The sequence below is a fragment of the Camelus dromedarius genome, chromosome 12, assembly GCF_036321535.1.
Source record: "Camelus dromedarius isolate mCamDro1 chromosome 12, mCamDro1.pat, whole genome shotgun sequence".
Taxonomy (NCBI): domain Eukaryota; kingdom Metazoa; phylum Chordata; class Mammalia; order Artiodactyla; family Camelidae; genus Camelus; species Camelus dromedarius.
The window spans coordinates 59,777,573-59,797,920 of NC_087447.1; the positions used below are offsets into that span (position 1 = coordinate 59,777,573).

Sequence of the window (20,348 nt, forward strand, 5' to 3'; positions counted from 1 at the left end):
TGATTTGTGGGAGCAGGAGCTCAGAGCTAGAAGAAACAATGGAACCCGAAGTCCTCCAGGGACTTGCAGACCTCTCAGAAATGGCTTTGATTGTGGCAGGGTGTTCTGAGTGGTCTTAGTTCAAGGAGTGCGGTCACCCCAGCTGACATATGGGTATCATGTAAAAGCCAGCACTAGAAAAAGCAGGTGCTTTTTTTGAAGGAGAATACTTGATTTGAACAAACAGAACTGTATACCTGCCCTTAAATTCTTCTATTTTGCACCGTTTGTTTCCAAGGATCTGTGGTATAATTTGATCCTAGTCAAGGATGTGATGTCAGATGCAGAAAAAAATGAGGTAACTTAGACATAAAATCTGAGCACCTCAGTTTTGACTATAGAAAAGTGATCTTAAAGGGCTTTCCCACCAGAAATTCCCTTCTCTTCTTTCTTCTTTTGCTTTAAGAAGTTTCCCATCCAGTGACTGCCACCACTGTAGAGCTGATCATAATATTTGCTGATTGCTGGGACCTCATTGTATTCTCTAGAAATTTCCATTTTAGCACCTGTAAAATTTTGGAGTTTATATCTTTATGTACACTTTTCTGCTCCTTTAGGTTATGAGCTACTTGAAGGCAGAGAACATGTCTTATTAATTTCTGTTTACTCTGCAGTTATTATTTGTATCAAACATTCAGTAAATATCTATTGAATAAATGAATGCATTAGTGGTTAAATGTATGTATGCATAAATAAATGAATGTCTATGTTCCTAAAATTTATAATTTAAATATAGGAAATTTTAAATAACAAAGTTTAAGTGAAGGCTCAAATCAAACTAAAATTTTTAAAATGCCAAAAGGATTTCTGCTGGACTTTCTTCTTGAGCTGATTTCAGTTTGCTTGTTTTAAACATAATTCATTTCCATGTTTTTTCCCTAGAATTTCTGTAAGCCACCACTGTCACCACTTACCCCCACCCCCAAAGACCCCACAAAACAAACAAACAAAAAAACCTTCTTCTCTGAGAAACAAAAGAAGAAATAAGTGAAATCGGTTTGCATGCCTTAATGAATTCTTGGGACGAAAGAATAACCTGGAAGCACTTTGTATTCCGCTCAACTGAACCATTTTTCAGTCTACATAACCCACTGTCTAATTAGCGGCTTGCAGTATGGTTAGGAATGGAACAAAATCCAAAGAGCCAGTTGCATCCCCAATCAGGGTTACTGGCAACTTGTTCAGCAGCTGGTGAGAATAAAGAGGAAGCTGTTAAACCAGAAGATGTAGTCAGTCCGTTGATCATGTGAGGGGACGATACAAGCTTTCTTACTGCTCTTCTCCTAGAAACTCCTTGTCACTCAGATGGAGACAGGGGACGACTTTAAAGAGATCAGAGTTGGTAACTAGAGTCCACGTGTAAATCTGAACCCTGGGGAGGGAATCGTTGGGAGAAAACTGGAAGCATCAATTTGCCCTGTTTCCTGGCTTCTTCTGAGACCTGTTATGAGAACTGGCCAGCGGGAGCCAACCAGCCTTGCTTTGCGGTCGACCAGAATACGTCTATTACTGGAGAAAAAGCAGTATGTGTGGGAGGGAGCACGGCACTCTTTTGTGGGCCTTGGATTGTTACTGCACAACAGAGGATCCAGACAAAAGGAAACTAGCTGGCTTCAGTAGCTTTTTTTTTTTTTTTTAAAGGAGAATGCTTGATTTGAACAGCTGTGTAGCCTCCCTAAATCCTTCTGTTTATTTTGTACAATTTGTTTCCAAGGATCTGTGGTAAAATTTGATCCTGGTGAGGGAGATGATGTCATGTGAACTGAAAAAAAGGCTTATATTAAGAAATTACTTTAAAACTGAAAAGAAATGTGGGCTGGAATAAAGGATGTGGCTTAGTGGCAAGGAGGAGGGAGGATATCCTTGGTGAGGAGCATGTGACATGTCAAATCCTCAGAACCACAGGGTCTGTTTGAGGGGGCCGGGGGTTGGCAAGGCCGTTTGTGTAGACAGCAAGGCCAGGAAACCACTATGGAGAGGAGGGAGCCGGAGCTGGCTGGAGCCTCTAAAATCCAAGGTCAGATCCACAGACATTCGTTTCATTGTTTGTTTTGATAACTGAGGATGACTGTACACATCTAGGAATGGTGTGACTAACATGATGCTTCTGACAAGTTCTCCACGCTGGCTTTATCTCGGAATCATTTTTAAGTGATCGATGCCCTGATAGCATACAAAGCTCTCCAGGTGATTTTAATACTCCACGTGACAGGCGAAGCACCCACTTCAATCTTGTAAAATCCCTGACAGTATTTCTCTACTTCTTTAGCTTTTATGACTATCTGTAGTGAGATCATGTGCAGCTACATCTGTCCCCTAAAACAGTGATTTTCTAATTTAAGGTGCATAGGAGTTTCCAGGGTATCTTGTAAACGAATTTTAGAAAGATTTGTCTGGGGAAGGGTATAGCTCAGTGGTAAAGTGTGTGCTTAGTGTGCAAGAGGTGTGGGTTCAATCCCCAGTACCTCCATGAAAATAAATAAATAAATAAACCTAATTACCCCCCCCCCCAAAAGACAGATTTTGACTTAGTAAATCTGGGGTGGGACTCGAACATCAACAAATTCTAGCAAATTTCTAACAAGAGGCAGATGCTGTGTCTTCTGGGTCGTTGGACACACTGTGAGGAGCAAGGCCTTAAATCATACCTACTCATAGCCTTGTTCTCACTTCCACGTTGGTGTCGCTGTTCAGCATCCAGGCTTTGGGTTCAGAGCCTGTTGGCTTCTACCTTCTACTAGCTGATTGAGTCTAGAGAATTTTATTAACGTAACTAACCCAGTTTTTTCACCTATGACAAAAAAAACCAAAAAAACAAAAAACCAATAAATCAAGCCATCAGCTAGTGTTTGCTGATTTCTGTGGTATAAATACTCCCACTGTAGCCAATTTCAAGCTACCCATGTGCCATCGCTGAACAGGGAGTGAGGAAGAGACGTGCACATCTGTAGTGTTTCCACCATAGAGATGCAATCGATGAAAATAACAAGGGAAAGGAGTAAATAGGAGTATAAGAAATAGGAGGTGATGAGTCTGATTATCTATTACTGTTTGAAAATATAATTTATTTGTTGTAAAACTTTTATATATATTTAAACAATATCTATGTTTAGCGTCCAGGTTGCAAAATGTTTGAATATTTAATGATAGGCACTGGCTAGTTCATCCAGTCTGGCTCCAACACACCACTGACTTGTGAAACAGATGTGGTGATTGCCCTCATGAAGCTTAGAGTCTAGGAATGGAGACAGAGAAGTGAATGAGCACGGGTGCTATAAGAATTCCTCAGCCAAACCTGGCATGATCAGTAGGGTAGGCAGAAATTGAATGCCTGTGACCTTTCCTCTCTGGTGTCACCGCCTGTGAGTATGTTATATTACATGGCAAAAGGACTCTGCAGATATAATTTGGTTTATAAAGTAGTTGATCTTGAGATAGAGAGGTTAGCCTCTATTAACCAAGTGCGCCTAATGTCGTCACACGGACACTTAAAACAGAAGAGAGAGGCAGAAGCAGAAACCAGAGAGGTTCAAAGCACCAGAAGGATCTGATGCACTGTTGTTGGTTTGAAGAGGAAGGGAACCGTGTAACAAGGGAATGACAACCACAGTGCTATAACCATGAGGAACTGAATCCTGCCAATAAAACCAGTAAGTCTGGAAGAGGAACCTCAGCCGCAGATGAGAACCCCAGCCCTGCCTAATACTTTGATTTTAGCCCAGTGAGACCTCAAGAAGAGAACCCAGCCACACCACGCCAGACATCTGACTGAGAGAAGCAGTGAGGTCACGTGTTCGTGTTCTCTGAGCTGATACATGTGTGGTACTTGGTTACACATCAACAGATACGAATACAGTTGGTAAAGAAAAGATCAGAGTGAGAGTTACTAAAGAAGAGCAGGGGAAGAATGTTACGGGGCTTTCAGGGGTTCAGAGATGTTGTTTACAATGTCCAAGAAGACAAGAAATGAGAAATACAGATGGAGATGAAGTGGGTCCGATCACAAAGAGCCTTTTAAATAAACCAGGAGGATATTTTGAACATTTTCCAAGAGCGAAGGGAACCAATAAATTATTTAATATGATCCGTTTGCATTTCTGGAGAACAAATGAAAGGGGGGTGGGGTGGGGTGGGGTGGACGGGCAGCAGGCAGATGAGTTAGCGCTCCTGCTTTGCCTGGAGATCAGGCAAGCACGGTGAGGAGGGAGGAAAGTGGACTGCGGACGCCCAGCCCTGGATACTGGCTGTCGTCTGCTTGTTCTTTCCCACTTCTCCTCAGTCAGTCGGACAGTCACGACTTAGCGCCAACTCTGCGCGGACGCCACGCCAGGCAGCAGGGACTCCGCTGCAAACTCCCAGACCTCAGCAGGGATCTTACTGCTGCTCTTCCTGTTTTCAGAAGTCATGTGGAGTAAGATAAACACGGTTTATGGATTCCCACAACCAGTTCTGCCACTTACTAAGTGCACAAGCTCGGGCAAGTCACTGAACTTTCTGAGTTTCCCTTTCCTGATTTGTAAATCACTGTTACAGCTACTTCAGAAGGTTGCTGTGATGCTCATGTATAAAGCACGTAAAACCTTTCAAAGTCATAAATGCCCTGTTCAGATGATTTATTTTCTTCTCTTCATCCCTTTACCGTCCACGTGTTCTTGTTCTTGTATTTTTTTTCCTCTCTTTTCATTTTCCTTAGTAAATTAGTTCAAGAAGTAATTCCTGAGAGACTGTTACATACTGCTCAGCCATTGAAATGTCTCCCATACTCATTTTATACAGACAAGCATTCCTATCACTTGTAGAGCTTACTCTCTGAGTACTTACGGATATAAAACAAAGCTCATAATGTATTTTTAAGTGGAAAATAAAAGTGATCACAAAATACGTTGGATCGGGCAGGCATGTGTTTGTGAGTATATGTGTACGCAGTGTGAGAGGGAGCAAGAGAGAAAAAAATCTGAATCTATACTTAGACCCAAAGGTTGGAGGATATACCTCAGAACATTAGTAGACTTACCTATAGATGATTTCGTCTGGCTTTCTTTTCGTATTTTCCTGTATTTTCCAAATTTTCAGCAGTAACTACATTCTATAAATAGAAACATAGCCCAATCTTAATAAAAATGTAAAGTGGCAAGTGTTGTTAATAAGTTATACACAGGATGTATGGGAGTGGATATTTCTGAATTAAATGATGCCTGAATAGAATCTCTATGCTTAGCTTTGAGGGATAAAAAGGTTTTTTTAGGAAAGAGCTCAGGGAATGGGATTCCAGAAGGAGGACTCAGGGTGGGCAGAGGCTCAGCATGGAGTGGTCAAGGAACAGTTTTATGTGTGCAGTTCTGAAGTGTCCCTTGGGGTGAAGCAGGAGATGGGAACTGAATCTATGAATCTTAGATTTTTATGCTTTAAGTGCTAAGGCATTTAAGCAGAGGATGCATTACAGTCAGACCTTCATTGTCTACAGATTGCAGTGGTGGTGTCGTGAAATGCATGCAACCAAGAGGTTAGAGGCAGACAGGAAGCGTGGAGACGTGTCAGGAATCTAGCATCCAGGTGAAAAAATGATAAAGGTCTGGACCAGGACAATGTAGGGAGAATGGAGAGGAATATTTTAGAAATAATGCAAAGATATTTAAGTCTTATTTCCCATCTGCCTATGTCATACTATATTGCTAAATTAGCAACACTGCAACTCATATAAGCGAGTATGCTTGGGTGCCTACATAAGATGCCCCCATGGTTTCCCAACCGGAAGAAAAGTGTCAAAGGGGATGGTGAAGGCAAGACTCAAAGACCTTGGTGGATTTCAGAATTTGGCTTCGGTCTAACTTCTGCCAGCCCAGAGGAGGCATTTAGGGTTAGAAATGGCTGCCCTCTGGCCCAGAACGAGGCTGTGGAGAGTTGGGAAACAGCAATGAGCCTGGGAGAGACCCCAGAGGGCCACCCTACTTGCCTTAACAGCAGACAAGACCAGATGAGACACTGAGATCACATGCGTAGTCAAAGAACAGGCTGTGCAGGGATGTGACTTGGGAAGAGAGAGAGGGAAGTTTTTTGGGTTTTGTTTTGTTTTTTTTTGAGTCATGTTTCGTTTTTGTAACAGCAGGATTTCCAACTGGCATAAAGACAGTCAGGAATTAAAAGAGATAGGAAAGAGGCTGTGTCATGAGAACAGGGTGTTGAGACAAGTTTGTTGACAGTGAGAAACAGCTTGGCTGTCCAGGCTAAGGAGGGACATCGGGCAGAGGGAGGAGTAAGTTCTCAGACTCTCTTTGGCCCATGTTTTATGTCATCCAAGTTCTGCTTCTTGTTTGTACCAAGTGAGCAAATGCTTTCCTGGTGTGATTTTGAGGCTTTCTCTTAAACTCCTCTTTCTGACCATATGCATGGGAAGTGTCTAACATCCCCCAAGTAAGGGACAAATCTTCTTCTTCCATCTACAGAGTGAGTATCAGTATTGAAATCCAAACCAAGCGGTAAGTGACTGATCTCAGCCTTCCTGCTGGCAGGCTGGATGTGGGCGGGGACAGGAGAAGCCCCCACACAAGAAGGAGTCAGGAACACATGGATGCTTTTCCATAGAACGCAAAGCGCCCAGGGTTGGAAGTCTGAAGCACTAAGACATCTGTCTCCAGAAGTCATGCCCAGAGGGAGGGGGTCATGGTGTTTTGTTTGTTTTTCTCTGAAGGGCTCTCTGAGCTCTGCTGCTTGTGCCAGTCAAACCTTTGGTCAGGTCTGAGGGGTCTGGGCCACCTCAGGTAAATCCCTAAGAGTCTTTTCATTTGCACACTTAGATTGCAAGGGCCAGGAGGATGGAAAATAACAATTATTTGCAGCTTTTGCAGAAAATTAGAGGAATCTACAAAAGTGAGCTTTCTGCAACAGGATAACAGGATTTAAACTGAACCAGCACAGAAAGCCACAGGTAAAAATCATGAGAATGCATTTTTTGTTTCCCAGTGAGGCCTGTTCTGACTTTCAGAGGGACATGCCATGCACAAGACTGAAATTAAAGTATATTTGGGATTTGGGAGGGGTGTGTCTTTGTTCGTTTCTTTAAACTCAAGTGAAAATTCTTTCTTAGTCAAAAAGCCCCAAAGCACAGGAAATAGAATGAGGTGGCCGTAGGTGGTGGGGCTGGGGTGGCAGAGAGATGTTTTTGGCTCCAAAGTCTTCGGATTAGACCAAGAAATAACCTGTCATGTGACCTCCAGGAACCTGGAGACTTGAGGAATCACTTTTCTGAGAAGACTGGCCCATCCCAACACCTCGCCTATAGCTCCCTCTGGCCAGCTAGTCCTCAAGTTCACGGTTAGCAAGGCGAGAGCGGCTACCTTGATTCCCTCGCCCCACCCTCCACAGCGGCTCAGAGAAGCCAGCAGTTTCCTTCACTCCTCTGAGGGTGGCTCTCCCCTGTGGTAAATACTCCCCCAGGGGATTTTTTTTTCTTTCAGTTTATTACTATTTTCCTAACCCTTTACAGTTAACAGATTTTCTTTTTAAAATAGAATTCTTGCCAATGAAATAGAATGAAGGTCACTTTATAATTTTAATGCCAGTTAGGTCCACAGGGATACTCAATAAGATTTCTCTTGCCTTTTCTTTCTTTCCTTTTTTAAAGAAGGCATTTGGGTTACACTGCTTTCAGCAAGGACCTTTTCTGGGAGTGGCTGAAATTGCCGGCGGGAGGAGGTGTGAGTAGAGTCAAAGTCAGACAGAGTAGGATTCCCACACTGATGAGCAGATAAAACTGTGTGTATGTGTGTGTGTGTGCGCATGTGCGCCTAACCCTCACTTAGGAAAGGTTATCTTATTTCCTGTTGCTCAAAGCAGAGCCGATGAGTCACTGAACAGTTTTAGAGCTGAAGTTTGCTCTTCTCTTTGAAATTTCCCTGGGACAAAGGCTTTGGGCCCAGTTGCCACAAGACGCTAAGGGTCTCAGTTTGTGAACTGCCAAGAGCTGGGCAGACTGGAAATCCTCAGTGTGCCTCCCCTTGCCCCCCGCCCCCGCTCACTGCCTCTTTCCTACCATGTGCTGTAGCGAAGGTTAGACTATCATCCTCACTTTTTCAGAAGGACAACCAGCTGGCAAGCTGTAGCCCTTCACTTAACTGGGTTAGAAGAAAATTCCGAGGTCTTTCTCTATGTCAAAAGGATACCTGTATTTCAGGACACAGACAACATCCTTCATTCGTCACGAAGCCTCCTCTGATTCTTCCAAAGCGAAAAATAAATTTAAAAAAATATATAAAAGATTTCCCTCTCCTAAACTTCCAAAGAGCATTTAAGTGTTTGTAGCAGTGTTTTGTTAATCTGTGATGGGGAGTTAGTGTATGCCAGGTGCTAGGTTAAGCATGTCACATGTATTAACATTGTAGGTTACTGCAACTTTTATCTCCATTTTGTATCTGGGCAGGATTAGGTGACCTGCCCGAGGCCATTGGTAAATGATACAGCCATATATTTGCTGAATTGATAAAGATAGGACTCCATCTTTTACTGAGGTTTTTACTGTGTTTTATCTGCCTTTTTGCTTGCGACAATAATGGACATTTGTGAAAGGACAGGCATTTTACCCATGCATCAGCATGCTAATGTCAAGGATACTTTTCTGATGTTGTTACTGCTATTGCCCTCATTTTATCAGAGGGTTTGACTGCCCGCATTCCACAGGAGGCATGTGGCAGGGCCAGCAGTGGGCCCGGTGATTTGATCATAGATTTCGAGCCACCTCAGGCCACTGAGCTCCCTTGCCCAGCCTCGTTCAAGGTCAGGTTGGTGTTTTCAGTGCCTTTGTTGGTCCAGACCTTTCCCTTCACCACAGCCACCTGAAGGTCTAGGCTATGGCGACAGAGCAGGGGCATGGCCCACACTGGCCAGGTTAGTCTAAGCCCTGCCTTAAGGAGAGAGCGCTCAGATCTTCCTCACATACAGGCAGCCATCAGTATCTGAGTTTTGCATCTATAGATATGGAAACCTGACTACATTCATCGCACTGTGCTGTTTTATAGAAGGGACTTAAACATCCACGAATTGTGGTATCAGTGGGGGTCCTGGAACCAGGGTCCTCCAGGGATACTGAGGGATGAACTCATTACTTCCAACAGGATTGCTGGGTTTCACTTTATATTGGACTATATAGGGGGTCGTAGAATGTCAGGAGCCAGGTCCGTATGACCATTGGCTTTGTATGACCAGATCAATATATCCAGTGGCTTTCACCAGCCCAAGTCTTGATACTGGTTCACAGAACGCTTTCTGCTTTTCTCTGAGAATGCAGTGAAGGTCCAGTTCCATTTGGTCAATACATACTAAAACTAAATTGGGGTAAAGAGTCCCTGAACTGAATCCCTGAAGTAGTTAAGGACATGTTATAGTTCATTCATTCTTTTGGTGAGTAAATAATGGGCACTTACTGTGTAGCAAATCCTGTGTGCATGTGGAGCTTTAGGGTACGACACTGAGTAAGAACTTTTCCGTATGTTTGAGGATTTTGTCAGCCTAAATAAAGAGGTAAATTGGAGCAAGCTCAGATGACCAGAAATTAAGCTTATTTGGAAATAGCAGAGGAATTGCAATTCGGGAAACACATGCTGTAGGAAGTCACAGAAGAGTCCAAGAGGATTTGGGGCAGGCTGTGTTTATGGACCAGAGTGCAGAGCAAGGGAAGTCCAACCAGAGTCCTGGCAGTAAGTTCACTGGCTTGAGAATGGAAATGGATTCACAGCAGATGTTTACAGGGCAGGAGACAAGTCTTAGTCTTCAGTCAATCAGGCATATTTGAAAATCAGTCACAGTTCTTTTCTTCTGAGGCTGCATGCATGAGATTCTCCATTTCTTATTTTCTGTTCCATTTAAGACTGAAGTCCTTTCACAATTTCATAGTCTTGTAAGGGAGTTATGCAGAAAGGCAGTATCATGCAGTCTGCTGGTCACTCACACTGACAAAAGCAGAGGCTGTGCAGTCAGAAAAGGATCACTTCCCCTGTAGAGAGCTGGATAAGGATGAAGGTGGTGATGGAGGGGAGGAGAGTGACTGGAGGAGGTGCAGAGGAGACTTCTCCTGGTGAGAGGAATAGTGTGCACACAGGATAGAGAGAAACCACACACAGCAGGGTTGGCGAGGCAGTGGGAGGTTGGCACTCCTGGAGTGTGTGTGTACAGTAGGGCTGGGACGCAGCCGGCCTCCCAGAGGTTAGAGCAAGGGCTGGTCTCTGGGGGTCCCACTGCTTCACCTGACAGTGTGCTGTAGTGCACTGAGGGAACTAAGCCAGGCCTTTGGACAAAAAAAAATTCCAACTGTAAAAATAATTTAAATAATTTAAAATAATGTACGTTAAAAATAATTTATGCTCTGAGTGCCTACCTAGTATCTTGCTTCAGAAATAAATGGATGGAGGTAAGTGTTCTGGTGACTGCACTGCCTCAAAAGGTGTGGCTTAAAATGACACCTCTTTTATTGTGTTTACAGACGGTGTAGGCCAGGAGCTCCTACAGGAGCGATGAGGAAGCCTGTCAGCCACCTAGGCCATAAGGCTGTTTCCCATCGGGTGCAGAACCTGTCTGGAGCTGGGCCACCCAGACTGCAGTGTGTGTGGAGCAAGCCAGGGGGCGTGCAGGTCTTCTTGGAGGCAGACTCCTTGCTCTCATCCTTGGGCTCAGCCCCTTCAGCTGGGCCTCGCACGGCCTCCCCGTTGCAGGACTCCTGCTTAGCACCAAGTAGCTCGGCTGGGCCTTCACTCTCCCTCTAAACAGGACTTTATGAAAAAACTTTTCTGGATGCACTGATCTGAGGCCACCAGGACCCCTCTTGACTAGCCCTGTATCCTGTTCGGCCTCATCCTCTTTCCTTCAGCTCAGAACTAAGCCTGAGTTGCCCTGACACTTTCACAGGGACCAGATCTATAGCTCCGTTGGATTCCTGAGAGTTCTCGAACTTCTCAGTTTGTTTTTTTTCCCTCCACCCCAGCTTAATTTGAAGAAGGTAAGAGTTAGAACCACGTCTCATAGGTTTCTTTTTAAAATTTTACTTAAAAATGATTCACTTATTTTTTGAACATGCAAAGCGTTCCCATAGATCAAAATTCTAAGAGGAAAGTATAAAAATATTTTTAATAGTGTCCCTTCCACATTGTCATGGGCCTCATAGCTCTCTCCAGTTTTCCTATTGCAGGATCTCTAAATAGTCGCTGAATTTTAACAGTCGAGTTCCTAGCCAAGTACACTTAGCACATGAGGTGGATTTACTGTGAAGCTAATCAACTGAAACATCAGGGCGCCTCCCTTGTCTCCCCTGTCTCAGCCTGTTCAGGGCTGCTGTAACAAACTACTGTAGACTGGGTGACCTACGCACAACAGAAATTCCTGTCTCACAGATCTGGATGCTAAAAGGTCCAAGATCAAGGTGCGGGCAGGTTTGGTGTCTGCTGAGAGCTTGCGCGCTGGCTCATAGCTGTCTTTTCATTGTGTTCTCACCTGGGGCAAGGGAGGGGCAAGGGAGCTCTCGGGGTCTTTTTTATAAAGGTACTAACCCCATTCAGGAGGGCTCCACCCTAATGACCTAATCACCTAATCACCAAAGGCCCCACCTCCTAATACCATTACATTGGGAGTTAGGATTTAATGTATGAATTTTGGGGAGACACATTAGGCCTTTGCAGGCTGCCTTCTAGAAACACTATCAATATGTTAATATGCCTTGTAAAACTTGTAGTCATAATACATTTTAACCACATCAGTTAAGTCTATTGCCTCTTTTCATGCCAGAACCTGCAGGGCCAGAGTTATGTGGTATATAAAAATCCTCCATGTATCGCACCAGGAATTGGATATATGCGTGGGGAGAAAAGTATCATATCAGTGGGAGACACAGTTTATTAAGAATATTATGTTATGTTTCCACATTATTTTGACTAAAATTGTTTATTTCCCTGGAATAATTCTGTAGAAGTGCTGTGGTTAGGGTACGCCTTCCATTTATTAAGCTTCTTTGTACATATTGTCATCCGGCTCTGAGGAAAGTTTTACCAATTTACATTCTGTCTAATGCTGTATAAGAAAACCTGTTTCTCCATACTTTCTCCAGTACTGGAGTATTAACCTCAGTCTTAAATTTTCATTTAATATTTATTAAATAAGTAGTATGTTTATTATTTATCTAAGTACTATAGCTATCTTAGCATCTCTTCATTTCCCAAATGCTACAAAAAGGGCTGGCTGACTCTAAGAACACTCATATGGTGGCAACCTTATTGAATTTACTAGGCTCAGGGCCTGACCTTTATTTAACCTTGTAAATTTGGAAATATAAATATCCACGAGAATGATGCTTTATTCATTTTAATGAGAAAGTGAGAAAATCGAGGTGTGGCGGGAAAGAAGGTAACTCTTTCAAAATGTTTAAATGGGATGGAAAGGAGAGAACCAATTCAGTGAATAACCATCATCTCACGCAGACACAAAACAGAAAGAAAAGAAAGGATATTATGTTATGTTTCCAGATTTTGTGATGCTTGTAGCATCTGTCAGCACTTTACATTTGAAATTTTCCCCATTTCTTTTGTCATTTTCTAAACACTTTGTGACACATTTTTCTTGTTACTTTGTGTCCTTTTTTCTTAGATGCCCCAAATTACAAGAACTTTTGGACCCACAAAATATTGATCCCCTCCTAAAGAATTAGCCCAGCAGGGGTCTCACCGCTTTCCTTTACCTGTGGTTCGCCCATCTGTCTAGTGCGAAAGACCCAAACAATGGAAGGCCGGGCTGTGTTTCTCACTATACAGTCTTACCACTTTCTTGGCCCTTGTCCAAGTCACCAGATCACAGTCTCCATCATTACTGTTCACAGCAACAGATTAAAATGCAACCATTAAAAGTCATCTTGGCTATGCCAATGCCCGAGTTCATGAGCTGAAAGAAGAAAAGGACAAAAAGGAGCAACCTAGAGGCAAGGTGGGGGAGGGGGTGCACAGATTCTCCTTTTCTGCCTTCTCTCCAAAAAGTTTTATTTCCTAGTTTTATTTCCCATTTGCTCAACAGTGTGTGCTCCCCTCTCCTTGACCTTGAGAGGTGATTATTAGACGTGCACAAGGGAAGAACACGAAGGCCTCCAGATAAACTAGACGCTCACACCATGCACACGCAGTCTGAGTCATTTGGTTTCTTTGTCAGGATGTTACCAGGCTGGATGGAAGGAGGAAGAGCATCAGTAAAGCAAACGGCTCGGACGGAGTTATAAATCATCTCTGTACACTTCAGAGGGTTTACTTAACTGAAGACATGTCCAGTCCAGGCCCTCGTGGCTTTTTCTCTTCTTTTCGCTTACATGGAGATACAACAGTTATTATAGTTAACTGTCCCAAGGCAGAAGAGTGTTATTAAAAAAGAATACTTCACAGTGTTACTGATTTCTCAAGACGCCATCAGATTATTTTAAGATTTGGATTTAATAAAACATAATATGATTTCTTTTATGGGATTTTTATGTTTTCCCAATCTTTATTACCGTGTGTTTCATATTTCAAAATGAAAGTATCCTACTAAGATCAGTTGAATGGATACCTGGTCCAACTTACAAAGACCCATGGCCTTCATGGCCACATTGTCACGTACCCCCAGCTATCTCTTTCTGTAAGTAAATAGGGTAGGGGGTCCCCAGAGAAAGAGAATCAGGCACAGCTTTCTTGACATAAGAGAAGCCTTTTTTTGGCCTAACCATTTTGTGATCTAAGCCTGACCATAATGCTTGCCCTTGAAGGGGTCTCAGTATGAATGATCTTCGGAGGAATAAAGAACGCAGGAACAAAGGACTGTTATTAGGCAAGAGAAATAACAAGAACAAAGATAATGTATCAGTTGTAAGGACTCTCAGTTCTCTTTCAATAGTAAAGACCAGCCTAAAACACTGTCTTGAGCTGTTTCGCAGAATTTAAATCCCCTCCTTGGACACTCAACTACCAGATCAACAGGCATGTAAGGGATGATGGAATTGACCTTTTCTGACCCCAGTTTTGCTGTTCTGGGAGGCACTGCTTTGGGAAAGATCCCAGGCATTCTCCTTACTTGCTACAAGTAGCAAGTCCTTCCTTCTACCGCACTTTGGCTTGGTTGTGTCTTTGTGGCTAAACACCCACCAAGAAGCAAGCCTAGCGTTTGGGTGTTGACTGAAAAAAACATGCATAGCCTAAACATTGGGAATTACGTTTTAGTTGGCAGACAAAACTGAGGACTTTTAAGCCCAGAAAACAGCCTCTCCGGTAGCTCTGAGACACTACTCCGAAGAGGTAAGGGAGGAGCCAGGATATATAGGAGTTTTGCAACAAAAACCATGTACTTGGAACATCAAAACTGCTGTTAATCAAAGAAAACCAGACATCACAAGGTAATGAATTTAGTGCTTTTCTTGGTATGGGAAGATGCAAGAATCAGGGCTCACAGAAATCATTCCTTTGATATGCACGTTAGCTATCTAAGGCCTGTGAAATAAAATTTCGCATTTTATGGCAAGACAAGAAAAATTTAAACATAAAAACTTCTTGGTGGTGGGTATAGCTCAGTGGTAGGGTGGGTGCTTAGCATGCACAAGGTCCTCAGTTCAATCCCCAGTACCTCCATGAAAAAAATTATTAAGTAAATCTAATTACCTCCCCTCCAAAAAAAAAAAAAAAAAGAATTCTCGTCTGCCCTTTGGCTTCCTCTCCCCTTACTGTGCATTGCATATCTGCATCATGTAACCACCAAACTGTTGTGGGACACAGTGGGGTGGTCTGTATGGGGATGTGGTGACATGGCTTCAGTGAAAGGATGTACCCAATAAAGTACATAGAAAGGAGTTTATCAGGGCACACTGCCAGAGGCAACAGCAGGCCACACAAGTGAGGGGTGTCTGTCTGGGCCACCAAATACTGCGTGACACAATGGGGCGGCCGGTTGGTGAGCCAGTGACACACAGGTTGGAAAAAGAACTTACCAGAGATGAAGTGTAAGGATAGAAAGGAGTTTATTATGAAGGATGCCCCCCATCGGCAAGAATTACCTGCTCAACCAAAAAGAGCAATATTCTAGCATCAACGAGACAACTTCTTAAAAGTTAACATTCCTTGTTGAGCGTGTAAGGGCTCAGGTGACCCACCAGGATGATGCTTAGATCTGGATTATGTAAACTGTCAATAATACATCATTTGATATGTAGCCCTCTGTCTCAAAAATCTTATAAAATTGTGTGGGTTCATCACCAGTTGTGGGTTCTGGCCAGCAGAAATCCCACCGAGATGGAATGAATTACTCAAGACTCTGGGGAAAAGTCAAGAGAGCGAGAGGGAGTCAGGAGCCAACTCCATGAGCCTCTCAAATCTCTCATATTTATTGAATACAGTCGAAGCAGGAATTTAGGGAAGGACAGGGTGGGATCACAATGAATACAAAGGCTTTATTTGTTGTTGGTGTTTGGCTCAAGGTCAGAAGACCCTTTTTGGTGAATCATGTTTGTGTTGAGCCTTTCAGCTTATCAGGACGGAACGTATGAGAATCAGCTGCTTAACAAGATTTTTCTTGGACTCAGGACTGTGCCTGTCTTAGGTTGCCCCCTCAGGGGATCTTACCCGTCTTTGGCTAACCAGCCTTCTCACCTCTGAGTCTGCAGCTTTTTACCATTCCAGACCAAGGCTGTTTTGGGGATAGAAGGCTAACAGCAGGCATGCCCAGCGTTTATAGCCAGGGGCCTGGGTCATTGCTGGAACCTCAAGGCAGTTACTAAGCACATCTTCTTTAAGGAGATAAGTGGCTGGAATCTGTTACAATTTGTTAACCCAGCCATGGGCTCCCACAAAATTGTGCCTTGATTTTGCTGACTAAAAATTGGCACTTGCCATCTACCTCTGCTTGGACTAAATCATAAGCCACTGCAGCCGCTGACCTCCAACATTCCCTGAAAGGAGCTCAGGATGCAGGTCAGGAGTGAGGCACTCTGTGCTCTGGGAAAACTGGCTGAACAGGCCTTCAGATAGACAGATATTTGCAGGAGAAGATTTTATGAGCCCAATTCTTGCATCTCCTCATATCTAGAAAAACACTAAAATCATTAACGGTGACATCTGCTCCTTGTGATTAGCAGCAAACCTCTGCCTAAATGTGTGCCTGACTGCACGTCCCCCCCTTCACTGAAATCATATGTAATACTGAGTTTTTCCCCTGCCTCATTGGAACAGTTCCTCAGAGCTTTCTGGGATGCTGTCTCCCAGGCTTTAGTCCTCCTTTTGCCCCAAATAAAACTTAACCCACAACTCTCACGTTGTGAGATTTTATTTCAGGCGATAATTTCTAACCAGCAGAACAGTTCTCAGAACTTTCTGAGATGTGCTTCTCAGATAATAATCCTCAAGTCTGGCTCGAATAAAATTTTCTGTTCCTTTCTTAGATCAACTGATTAATTTTTTGTCGACAGGCCAGTGTTCTGTTCTTTCCCATCCTGCGTCCCCTGAGGGTGCATCACTGGGGCGGCTGCAGGGGCTGAAGGCTTGGTGGCCACGGCATCCTTTGTTTGATCATCTGGCAGGTGACATTTTCATCCACATGGGTACCATTTCTACATAATTGAGCCTACTTTATACTTATCCATATTTTTCTAAATACACAGTATTTATAGTATAGACACAGTGTAATGTAACACACTGTGTAAGAGGATGGACTGGAGTAGCAAGGATTCCTAAGTTGGTTTGGGGAAAGGATGTTAGAGATGGTGAAGAAAATTTCGAAAGTCTTCTGAGCTGGACTGTAAAGCTTTTTAAAGGACCCTGTCTGATTTGTTCTCCACTCACTACGCAGCACATAGGACTTATTCCGGTACAGGAAAGGGATGTGGAAGTGGGAAAAAAAATTGTTCCACGTAGAAATAATAGACATCTTCAAAGAAGGACAGAGATGAACACTTACTTTTTTTTGAGGCCCTGAAATGTGCTTAAAAATGCTCTGTGGGCATGGTTAGAGATGAATTTGAGGAGTGGTGATGAGTTGCTAAGTACACCCACACCTGACAGCGGCACAGTTTTCAGTTATATTCAAAAAGAGGTCGTTGATTTGGAAAGAACCGGGGAGCTGGCATCCTAATTGGGCTACAGCTGAAGCCCTCAAACCTCTCAACTACAACTTGTAGGAGGACAAAATTCCCTTTGTTATTTAAGCCAGTTTCTGTTATTTGCAACTGAAAGCAGCTGAGCTTTCTGCCAGATAAGATAAAGGTTAAAAGCAGCCCTAATGTGGTCTTTAGAATAGCACCACCTTGCAACTTGTTAGAAAAGCAGATTCTTGGGCCCCGTCCCAGATCTACTATATCTCTGGGGCGCAATCCAGGGATCTTTAACAAGCCTTCCAGGTGGCTTTTATGCATGCAGAAATTTGAGAACCACTGCAGTCCTGGGAGGCCCCTGATCTGCATTGCTAACAAGCCACAGGTGTTGCCCTCGGGGCCGGAAGGCAGACCAGCTTTTGAGTTGCACCCCTGTAGAGCATTCTGTTCCCTCAGTGGACGTTGAGGCCAACAATGCAGAGCTTTGACTGATGCACACTAAGTTCTTCTCACCCGAGGTAAACTAACTAATTGTGAACTAATTCAAGCTGGTTCCTTTCCAAAAGAAGAGGGAAGCAGCTGGATGTCTTCTCTGTGTTGGCAGATTAGTGATAAAGAAAAGTGTATCCTGTAGGTTCTTAAGCGACTAGCCATACTGAAGGTCTGGGTTTTTTTGTTTGAGCTCCTATATATCCTGCCTCCTCCCTTACCTCATTGGAGCAGTCCCTCAGAGCCATCTCAGAGGCTGTCTTCTGAGCTTAAGTCCTTAGCAGTTCTGCTGAGTAAAACACAATTAGGTTGTGCATTTTGTTTCAGTCGACACTACATGAAGTTGGAGAAGCTATGACACCGATCTAATGGGATGTATATGTTTAATAAGCAACAAAAATGGTTAAAGAGTGTGTGCTCATTATTGTGTATTCTTGGCAGGTTTGAAACTTGTTTTATATAGAACAGAGTTTCTCAGTATCAGTACAATTTACACTTATTTTCTGTGCACTGTAGGTGTTTAGCAACATCCTTGGCCTCTACTCACTAGATACCAGTAGCTCCCCTCTCTCCACTCATGACAATCACACATGTCTCCAGACATTGCCAAATGTCCCCTGGGTCAATACTGCACTTGGTTTAGAACTACTGATTTAGAGACTTCAGATCTTTTGGAAAACACATGATCCAGTAAGTATGATTTTCAAGCACTGTTGGGAAAGGGAAAGCTTGACATTGATCATAGGAGGCAGGGATAAGCTGGCATGGCTGTTGGTAACTTTCTGCTGATTCATTGAGATGCAGATGAATGTAAACATCCTTATCATTTAGGAGTTGTGTTTTTTTTTTCCCCCAAAGGATAGCTTTAGCAAGATGGCTAAGTATTTCTCACTCTTACTGACTTGTGTCAAGATTAAAGACATAAGAAAATCAAGTTCTTTCTGAAGTGTTGGGTAGGAAATTAAAGGAAGTAAAGGAACTACAGATCCTAGGTGGTATTTTCAACATAATTTTCTATCTATAAGATTTTAGAAGAGGAACGTTGTCTTGGAGCTGAACATTTGGCTACACAGATGGTATTGGCAGTCTTTTGGATTTCTGGACAATAGCTTAAGATACTAGAGTAATGGGTTCTTGGATAGAGTAGCCTGTCTTGCTTAAGGGGGAACATTTGTGTGTCTGGAATGGTACTTCTCAAAGGGTAGTCTGCATCAGAATTATTGTCTGGAATTCTGATTCCTGGGCCCAGTCATAAACCTACTGAGCCCATTGGGAAAAGGGGATTGGGAACCCCTGAATTTGCAACTCTATAAATTTGTTCTGCGGGTGCTCATTATGTACTGTGAGCTTTGAGAAGTTAGGGTCTACTGGATAGTATATTTGTCAATTAAACAATACCAAACCAGGGAGAGAGTAAGTGAAAATACATTGAGATAAAATGAAGAAGGGAAGATAAACCAAGTATCCGGTAATTCTTAAAAAAAAAAAAAAAGTAATAAAGAGGCTAAGAAAATGTATACTATATAGTAAGTTATGAAATTGAGATTATTACCTCATAATAACCATTAATCTTATAAGGATTACTAAGACTTGCTGGGTTGAAACTCAAGATTGAAATATGGTGATTTACGTGTGAGCCTTATATGGAAAAAACGCATCTTTTAGGCTGGGATTTGGAGTTCTGTGTATCAAGAATGTATTCACAGTGGAAATCTGCACATTACATTTTCGAGTCCATTTTCATGAGGAAGGCAGGAGGGAGGTGGCTGCACAGTGAGTGTCCTCTACAAGCAGCAGGGACCAGCAACAGAAATGAATGACACATCCTGACCGAGAAAAGACACAAAGTGAACCCAGAACCTCTGTCAAAACACTCCTTTGGCTCAGAGAACAGTTTCTGACAAATTCTTCACTGTCTTTTAGACAGTTTCATTCCTGAGAAGAAGGTAAAGTATCTAGGGGAATAATATTTGGGACTTCAACATATAGTGAAAGGAAAGAGATTTGCCTTTGGGCAGAAGCTGCTGTGTTTGTTAGCTGATCTCATAGCCAGGGAAAGATCCAGCATAGTCTAAAGTTTGCTTTAGGAAGTAGATTTCAAGAAGTTCAGAGAAGAAAACAGTCATGACACAGCATCGTGAAACATCTGGAAGGGAAGTCTTCTAGAGAAATTTCAAAGCTCAAAAAAAAAAAAAATGCAATTCACATAGTACAGTTGCAAGTGACCTCAATGAAAAATAAAAGACATAATTTAAAAAATCAGTGGCATTGTAGAGAGTGCTGAAGTGACCAGATTTTTTTTTAAGTAATCTGTGTGTAGCACAATAATTTATCAAGCTATTAATTTGTTCACTCTTTATTTTTCCATTTCCCATTTCAAAAAATAGTCAGGCTAATTCATTTCCTCATGAATGTTCCTAAATTGAGAAATAGGCTATGGTTCTTCTTTGCTCTCATGGTCTATGATCTCATGTCCAACTAAAGACTGCCCTCCAGGAAGTTCCCAGACCACAGACAGAATGTGCAGCACGGCTGAGTTGCATGGATGGCAGCCATTGCCTTTACCCGTTTAGAAAAGATGCCTGTGCCCCAGGGGATCAGCAGGTGGGATCATGTGTTTCAGGTCAAGGAGCATCTAAGAAGTCATTACTATGGGCTGATGAATAAAATCCAGAGGGACATTCCTAATACTCTAGTGCCCTCCATTAGAACCTTTGCACAAACTTTGATAGGAGAATAAGGGGCTCCAAATGAA

The 20,348-nt window shown here is 42.9% G+C and overlaps 1 long non-coding RNA gene across 17 annotated transcripts in view; it reads left to right on the plus strand.

Annotated features, from left to right (window-relative positions):
• Positions 1–20,348, plus strand: part of LOC105098005 (uncharacterized) — a 230,439-nt gene that overhangs the window by 57,724 nt on the left and 152,367 nt on the right. Inside the window, exon 5 of one of the 17 annotated variants that reach the window (XR_010383457.1) lies at positions 922–4,144. The exons of 15 other annotated variants lie outside the window; for them this stretch is intronic. This is a non-coding gene — a long non-coding RNA (uncharacterized LOC105098005). Of the gene's footprint in view, positions 1–921; positions 4,145–10,510; positions 12,139–20,348 lie in introns of those variants that run through there. One more of the 17 variants, XR_010383467.1, reaches the window with a different exon arrangement.